A 9,313-nucleotide genomic window follows, 5' to 3' on the forward strand; every position below is an offset into this window, starting at 1 on the left:
GCTTTATAGGTATGACTATTGAGATTGGTTGTGTGATAACATTATTTGCTATATTGTATACAGGATCAGAAGCTGGTGAAAGATGTTTGATTTAAATGCATTTTGAATCAATTTTTGTCAGGGCTGGTATCAGGTATTAGTGGCATATATGTTCAGAAACAAAGGTCCCCTGTGCATTTCACTTTGATGATGTTTGAATAGGTGAATGCAACAAGCCAACAAGTCCTTATGTTCAGAAACTAAGGTCCCCTGTGCATTTCACTTTGATGATGTTTGAATTGGTGAATGCAACAAGCTAACAAGTCCTTGTCTTCAGAAACAAAGGTCCCCTGTGCATTCCATTTTGATGATATTTGAATTGGTGAATGCAACAAGTCCTTAATTGTACATCATTAATCATAATAAGTTCCTTGGGACGAGGATAAGCCACTCTGTACTTGTTATTTGATTGTGGTGATAACTAGAAGCTAATGAAATGAATAATGGAACGCATGGTTCCGTGTTTTTATCATCTCATGAAAGCTTGTATGCACTTTTGCATTTTCTGCAATGTGTGTGCAATTGTGATTAATAATCGGTTTTATCTCGACTTGGTGTTTGAGACAGTATTTGTTGCCCGACCAAGCTAGAATTGATTTTTATAACCTATATTTCTACACATTCGTTGTTTCTATATATTGCATCGTCAGTAGAGACATTACCACGTTCGACATGGATAAATCTTCTGCTCAGCGACCGGTGATGGTCTTTGAAACGATGACATAATTTTGCAATATCAGAAGAACTGTAGCAGAACAATACATATCAGAAGAACTATAGTAGAACAATACAAACTCTAGACGTTCCATTATGTACCATAAGAATGCAGACCGATTAGGGGAATTGACGATCAATGGGACAATGTTTATCTTTGATTTCAGTAAAGATGTTTCGGATGATTGTGTCGAACTTTTTTCCCCTGAAAACTTATTTAGCTAGCAAATTGGAAATCTGAAAAAGAAGATCGATGTTTGGAGGCAACACGAAGCGGTTGGGAGAAACAGAGTCCATATTTGACACTCGATGACGACTCTTCGGTATAGTAAGTAGAGTGGATTTCTTAGGCTTTTTTCTCTAAATAAATTAAATTATCTTACATTAAAACTATTTACAAAGAATTTTCTTAGTTTAAAAAATTATTTTCCACTCACTCAATAAATATAATAGGATTATAATATTAATTGAACTGATTAATATCACGTTTCTTGTGGTTTTTACATATCATCCTCAAAATTATCAATTAAAATCTGCAAACTCAATAGAGATAATTTCCCCAACATGTGGGAATTCTTGAGCCTCATCTCTTTCGGAACAGCTCACCTTTGCTGAAATTGTGTCTGTTATGGCGATTTAAGAGGTATGGGGTTAATAATTGTCAGGTACTGTGCTTGGTAAAATAATGACAGTTTGCATTCAAAATTAATAACAATGATTAAATGCACCATTCTCCTTAAACTAAACGGTTTTGATTGAGTTGCGGACGTTTTTCCCCCCTAAAGTTTAAATTGTTACCTCATTTGCTCCAAACCGTTAATTCCGTCAAATAACAAGTGGGTAAATTACATATTTAGTCACTCCACTATTTATGTAGTTTTGTTTGAGTTACTCAATTTTTTTTAAATCATCACTAAACTTAAGTTTTTGTTACGTTTTGCCACCCAATTTGGTTCAATTTATTTTTAAATTTTTTAGAGAAAAAAGCTTCAGTGACCGAAAATGCCTTATAATATACGATTTTAACCAACTTTTTTTGGATTTGCGAAAATGACCAACAAATTCGTAATTTCGCAATGCGAACTCCAATTTCGCAACTCAGTTTCCAAATTCGCGTTCTGATTTTCCAAATTCGCAACGCGAATCTGTAATTCGCAACACATAAGTCAAATTCGTAACACAAATGTAAACAGTATAATCACAAATCATAACCTAAAACCCTAAATCACAACTCAATCCCATCTCCATCTCTCACTCTCTACGGCGACATCTGTCCCCATCTCCGACAAAATCTATCCCCATCTCCAACGAAATCCGTCTATCTCCGTCTCTCAGAGCCACCCTCACAACCATTCACGGTAAGAAATGGAAAATCAACCACCGAGGGTTAGTTTTTTAATTATTTTTATTTTGAATTTTTGTATTATTATTAGAATTTTATATTTAAATTGATGATAAATTTACTAGTAATTTCAATAATAGATTAACCATTTCACTTAGATTGCTTAGTAAATTCATTCGGTTGCTGCCAATACTGCTAAACTGTTTAGTTTCTAACCCTGTGAAGTTAGTATTTGTCTTTGTTTTGTCTTTTAGTTGAAGTAATGCAATTCATTCAAGTTTCAATTTGCAGAAGACTATTTGAAACTTAAATTCGCAACACGAAAATGAAAATCGCAACGCGATTTTAGTTTCGCGTTGCGATTTTCATTTCGCGTTGTGATTTTCTCGTTGCAATTTTCATTTCGTGTTGCGATTTTAAGTTTCAGAAACTATTCTTCTTCTGAAAATTGAAACTTGAATGAATTGCATTACTTCAACCAAAAAACAAAGACAAATACTAACTTCACAGTGTTGCGAATTTAAGTTTCAAGAATAAACTACTACTCTTTATGTTGTCCTTGAACCTGCACTAAACCTATATGTTGTCCTTTAAATGTTTATATAAGTGCTTACTTCTGGAATGTTATCTGATGCATTTTGTGAACTATGATAGAATAATGACTTGGGTGAATACCGTGCAAGTTTGAAACATATTTGGCTTTGTTTTCACTGTTTAATATCATGTTTGTTTATAGTGTATAATTTGTAGTTTTTGGTATATCTAACTTGGTATGTTTATTGTTTTTGTAGAAATTTTTTTCGGCTTCATTGACTTAAGGAATAAATTAAGCTTAGCCACTACAATTGCGTCGACGCTTACACCTGTACAAAGAAAATTGTTTGAGGATACTTGCTTCGGGCCATGGCTGAAAGTACAACATCCGGGTGGAGATGCTATGTTGACCCATTTGTTTCTTCAGACCATGACTACCGATCTACCCGAGAGGATACAACGTGGTGATGAAGAGATATGTTTCATTTTTCTCCGGTGTATACTTGTTTTGGGCATGAGGAGTTTTGTTTAATCACTGGTCTACGCTTCGAACACGATGATGTAGGTCGGTACACTAGTCATATCGCCCGCCCATCATGGTTATCTCGGGTTTTTCCTGAGCTGGCAAAGGCGAAGCCGAGTTTACACGTCGACGACCTGAAAAGATTATTTGTTAAAGATGGTTTTAGGCGGATGGATGACCTCGATGTTGTCCGAGTATGTAATTTATTACTTTTGCATGCCGGCTTTTTAGGCAAAGAGTCCAGACAACCTATTTCTGATGACCTAATATTATTGGTAGAGGACCTAAATGCATGGAACCTATTTTCGTGGGGTTCATATCTATGGAAAACTACCTGGAAAAAGTTGTCGTCTGCCTTTGAGGACCGAAAAAGTTTGCGTGGCCATGGTTCCAAATACACTTTGGCAGACTTTATTTGGGCCATTAAGGTAAGAATTTATATATAATGTTTCCAAAATTATAATTAATTATTTAACAATTACTAATGTTTTTGTATTATATTGTTTGTAAATTTGGATATTTGAGGCTTTTACCAGCATGCAGACATATGCAATCAAAAATTCAAAAGATATTCCTAGGGCTATTTCCTGGAGGAGGATCCGGCTGTTGGATTGGGAAGAGTTACTATCATATACGACGATTAATGATGTAAGTTAACACAAATACTACCATATGTAAACAAGTTATTACTAGTAGACGTTTAACTTTGTTTGAGCTTTTATATTGTTAGGAGGCCAACTATCTATTACAGAGGCTGAGTTTCCACTGATTGGTGTCAAGCTAGTAAGCATTTTTTATGGCAAGGATAATGAGCAGCCCCCACTTCGAGAGCCATCACCTCACCCAGAGCCATCAACTGATCGAGTCGATTATACACCGCCACAACGAGAGCCATCACCTATTCTATCACATCATCGAGCCTCTTCTCCACCATCACCTCATGATAGGCGACCGGTAAAGATTCCATGACATTTATCTCCATGTTCTCCACCTCCACGGGATGAGTTAGAGGAGTTACGTGATGAGGTCAATGATTTGCATGAAGAGGTCAGTACTTTACGTGAAGACAATGATGCATGGCGTGATAAGGTACGATCTTCACTTGGTGAGGTAAAGGTTTTACGCGATGACAATGATGCTTTACGTGGTGAGGTATCTACTTTATGTGATGAGGTAGCCACTCTACGTGAGATTGTTTCATCGTTGCAAAATAAGGTCTATACTCTACGTAATAAGGTAAGTTTGTTTAATACTATACTAAAAATGCAAATAACCTTTTTTTGGTATTATTTAGTTGTTTATTTACTGATTTATGTATTAATTTATTTTTAGCGGCCCGATAAGGTAGATGCTTTACGTCGAGTTTTTCTTGCACGACGGGGTTCACGCATCAGACATCGTGCACGTGCCATTATGTCTCCTTTCACCCCAATAGTGCCAAGACTCCGTAAGAAGAAGCCTGATTCACCTGTTATCGTTCAAGAGGCCTCTCTTATCGTTCAAAAGGCCCTTATCATCTTTCAAGAGGCCCCTCCCACCGTTCAAGAGGCCCCTGTCATCGTTCAAGGGGTCCCTCCCACCGTTCGAGAGCCCGATTCACATGGTATAATATGTCGACATATTGATAAACCCCCTCAAGTGCCCGACATGATGGATGAGAGTTGGTTTTCGTATGAGTTATCGGTCAGTACCATTTCGGTATCTGAAGTGGAGAGGAGAACACTACCGGACACAATTCTGGATAATACCCTTTGGGCTAAGACTGCAGTTGATTTTTATCTACATGAGCGGAGCCAGGGGTGTTACGCTGACATATGCAAACTCGACGAAGATATGCATTTGTTTCTTGATCGGTCTTGGTGGGTGTATTATTAGGGGTTGAAGACAATGGCTATTTCGACGGGGGGTAAGTCTTATATTCTTCTTATATTGCATTTTGATTAATTTTTTTTAAAATTTATTGAAATTCACTAATATATGTATTTTTTTATAAAACAACATATTGATGCATGGGTGTCACGTCTTCTGATAATAAAGAAATTGAAGAAAATAAAAAATAAGCGATAGACTATTATGCCGACGTCTTTTCACGTAGATCACTTGAAAGATCAGAGAGACACTTCATATGTGTTGGGTAATGGAAAAGCTAAACTTTATCTTGCGTGGTGGGAGGTCGATAAGGTTAGTATTTACTTTTGAATATTTTAAAGGTGTTCATAAATAAAAATTTGATGTGCGCAATTGAATTATTATTTATGATTGCAGGTGTTTATCCTTGTTTTGGAACGTCGTCATTGGCTTCTCGTCAAGCTTCAACTCCCATCCTTGAAGATAATGGTATATGACAGCATGTTAAATTACATACCATTGTCTGATTTGAGAGATATTATTTGTAAGGGATGGAGCGCTCATTTGGCTAAATACTTGGATACGATTTATTATTGGACTAATTCTGGAAACAAGAAGCCAAAGAAGTTCAAAGTTACAATGATCAGAGACGAGACCGCGCCACAACAAACGTAGGGAGCCAGAGGGGATTGTGGTCCTCTCGTATGCATGTGCTTGGAACGTTTGACGACAGGAAGTAAACAGTTTCTACCTCCCACAGATAGAGATAGTAGTGCAGTAGGCTTGTGGTTTCGGTATTTATGGCTAGAGCGATATATGCGAGACGCTGCCTATCTGCATCCGCGTGTTGAAAGTGTGCATAAATAATTGGTAAGTTTGAGCTAGCGTTGTTAATATATATACTCTTTGTTGGTTTGAAAATGTTTGGTTAAGTACCTATAATTCAATAATTTGTTGTTTGTTGGTTTTAGATGTGTAAAAAGTATTGTTTGAGCAAATGTTTGGTTTCTGCAGGTTAATCCTGAAGTGAGCTGTGTGAAATTGATTTATTTGTGCATAAACAACTGTCTGCGTGAAATTGATGTATTTGTAAAAGTTGATTTGTTTAATTGATGAGGAAATAAGAATTATTTTTTGCTTGTTTAATTGATTTGTAAAAGTTGATTTGTAAAAGTTGATTTGTTTAATTGATGTGTAAATAATTCTTATTTTTTACTTGTTTAATTGATTTGTAAAAGTTGATTTGTTGTTTTAAATTTCAATCTTCATTATGTTGAAGGTAAAAAAGACATGTTGAAAGCACACTTTTGCAACGCGAAAATCAAATTCACAACGCGAAAGTCAAATTCGTGTTGCGATGGTTGCGAAAGTCAAATTCGCAACGTGAAAGTCAAATTCGCGTTGCGATAGTCAAATTCGCAAAGCTCAAGTAAATTCGCAACATGAAAGTCAAATTCGCGTTGCGATTTCGCGTTTCGAATTTGACTTTCGCAACAATCGCAACGCGAATTTGACTTTCGCGTTGCGAATTTAACTTTCACAACACTCGCAATAAAAAATCTGATAAGTGATAACAACTGAACATATCATAGCAATGTTCAAACTCAAGTTACTAATGAATGTCTAACTGATTTTTATGCATTCACACATAAAATACACATAATATAACGTTTGCATTTAAAAATCACCTAAGTTAATAAGTCCCAAAAGGTGAAGCCAGTTGTGATTGGGATTTTGATTTCCTTTTACTTGGCACCATATGAGCTTTGAATTTTGATAAGGTTACATATTTTGGTAGAGGAAAAGATGATTGTGATGGCACTGGTGATCCACATGTCAACCTTGTATGACCACTTTCCTTGCACCGACTACATGTCGATATGTAAAAGTTGATTTGTTTTTTTAGATGTGTAAATAAGAATTATTTTTTAGCCTAAGGAGATTATAGAAACGATTCTATAATAATGTGTTTCAATACATTTGCACGCAGATGTAAAATACATTAATAACTAGTATTGATATTTCAACAATCCTCAAATGTATATGTATAGCTAGAAACAAATATGGATGTAAAATCCCAACCAATCTGTCAACAACGATTCGGAGATCAAATGTCGTTATATATTACGAGCAATCAACCTAAATGAAACACGAGAGAAATCCCGACTATCATAATTTTCATTAACAAGCAGGAAGACTGGATATACGAAGAACGCCTTCCGAATATTATCCATTTCATCCAACTCATGAAGATAGGATAACCGTTAACCGAAACGGTCTGAGATAAACAAAGCTGATGTAGAAGCAGCTGCATATTTAAAATCTCGAAGGCGATCCATTTGGTTCTCAAACATTTAAAGCATCAGAAGCATTTCAAACTTATGATTTGGGTGGTACACGGGTAATGCAACAAAATGCATCAAAAAATTATCGAGAATTAAACGCTAGATCTTTTAATAATAATGTTAAAATAATGGAAGATACACACGTAAAGAATAAGTACCGGTACAATTAACAATGTAAACGGATAAAAGTTCTCCGATATAATGAAAATAGTCGTAAATGACAAGTTGAGACGCTTGTCATGTACGCCTATTACCATTGCACCAGTAGAATTTTACCATTTACATTGTTAATTTAGCAAAGTATCGATAGTTTATACGTGTACCCTTCAATTATTTTGTTATTATTACAAGTTGTAGCCCTCAATTATCGGGATTTTTAGTTTCCTTTGTTGCATTCCCCTATACCCCCAGATCATACGTCCGAAAATGTTTCTGACGCTTTAACTGTTTGAGAACCAAATGCATCACTATTGAGATTTTAAATCTAATTGTTCTACATCAAGTAGTTTGGCTAAGATATTTGGTTTAGGGTTAACCTACCTCAGTGAACTGAATGAAATAGATAGTATCCGAAAGGCATTCTTCGGATATCGTTATTATTACAAGTTGTAGCCCTCAATTATCGGGATTTTTAGTTTCCATTTGTTGCATTTCCCCTATACCACCCAGATCATACGTCCAAAATGTTTCTGACGCTTTAACTGTTTGAGAACCAAATGCATCACTATTGAAATTTTAAATCTGCAATTGTTTCTACATCAAGTATGTTTGGCTAAGATAATTTTGGTTTAGGGTTAATCTACCTCAGTGAACTGAATGAAATAGATAGTATCCGAAAGGCATTCTTCGGATATCCAATCTTCCTGCTTGTTAACCAAAAATTATGATGGTCAGGATTTCCCTCGCGTTTAAAGTTGAAAAAAAACAATGAAAATTAGGAATAATCAATGATAACCTGCATATTGGCTAAGTTAATAAGTTAAAAGGTAAGTTGTTACCTTATAAATGAAATTTGAAACACTCCCGATGCTTCTATTGAGTAAGTTGTTGTTTGGATGGAACAAAGGCTCGGGCTAATATTTATAGTGGAGCCGAAATTTATATTGAAATTCAAACTCAAATTGAAATTTAAATTCAAACTCCAATCACATATGAAATGAATTTGAAATGCAGTGTTAATTTGAACATGAAAATTGCATAATTGATTCATACTGTTCAAGTAACATGCTTTATGAACCATCAAGTTAAAAGAAAATTGATGAGTCAAAGCTGAGTTGTGAATTGATGGGGTTTTCACACTTGTCACATGGTGGGAATAAAGTACTCACATGGAAGAGATATATTGTTTTGTTATGCACAACCCATCCCATCTGAATGAAAATATGCATACAATATAATCAAACCAAAACATACATACACAACAAATTTATACATAACAATGTTCAAATAATGTACCCACAACGAAATTAATCCGATGAAAAAAAATTATTTCTAACGAAGTCCGGAACATTATTTTCCAAATAATGTACCCATAACAATGTTCAAATAATGTACCCACAACAATGTTTAATTGATTTGTTGTTTAATTTTCAATCTGCATTATGTTGAAGGCAAAAAAGACCTGCTGAAGGTACACTTTCGCAACGCGAAAGTCAAATTCGCAACGCGAAAGAATCGTTCGCGTTGCGATTTTCTCGTTGTGATTGTTGTGATAGTCAAATTCGCGTTGCGATTGTTGCGAAAGTCAAATTCGCAAACACTAGAAGATGTCAGGTTTGAAAGATGGTCAAGAGTACATCAACCTGGAGCAAAATATGGTTTCATGACGTCTAATAGTGCAGAATCAATCAACGCTCTAAGTTGTCATTCCCGAAAATTACCCATTACTATGTTAATGGAGTTTTTTAGAACCTCTATTCAACAGTGGTACTATAAGAAAATAAACCATGCAGATATTATTTTTTTAAA

This window comes from Hibiscus syriacus, unplaced genomic scaffold (genome assembly GCF_006381635.1).
Source record: "Hibiscus syriacus cultivar Baekdansim isolate YM2019G1 unplaced genomic scaffold, ASM638163v2 tig00116964_pilon, whole genome shotgun sequence".
Taxonomy (NCBI): domain Eukaryota; kingdom Viridiplantae; phylum Streptophyta; class Magnoliopsida; order Malvales; family Malvaceae; genus Hibiscus; species Hibiscus syriacus.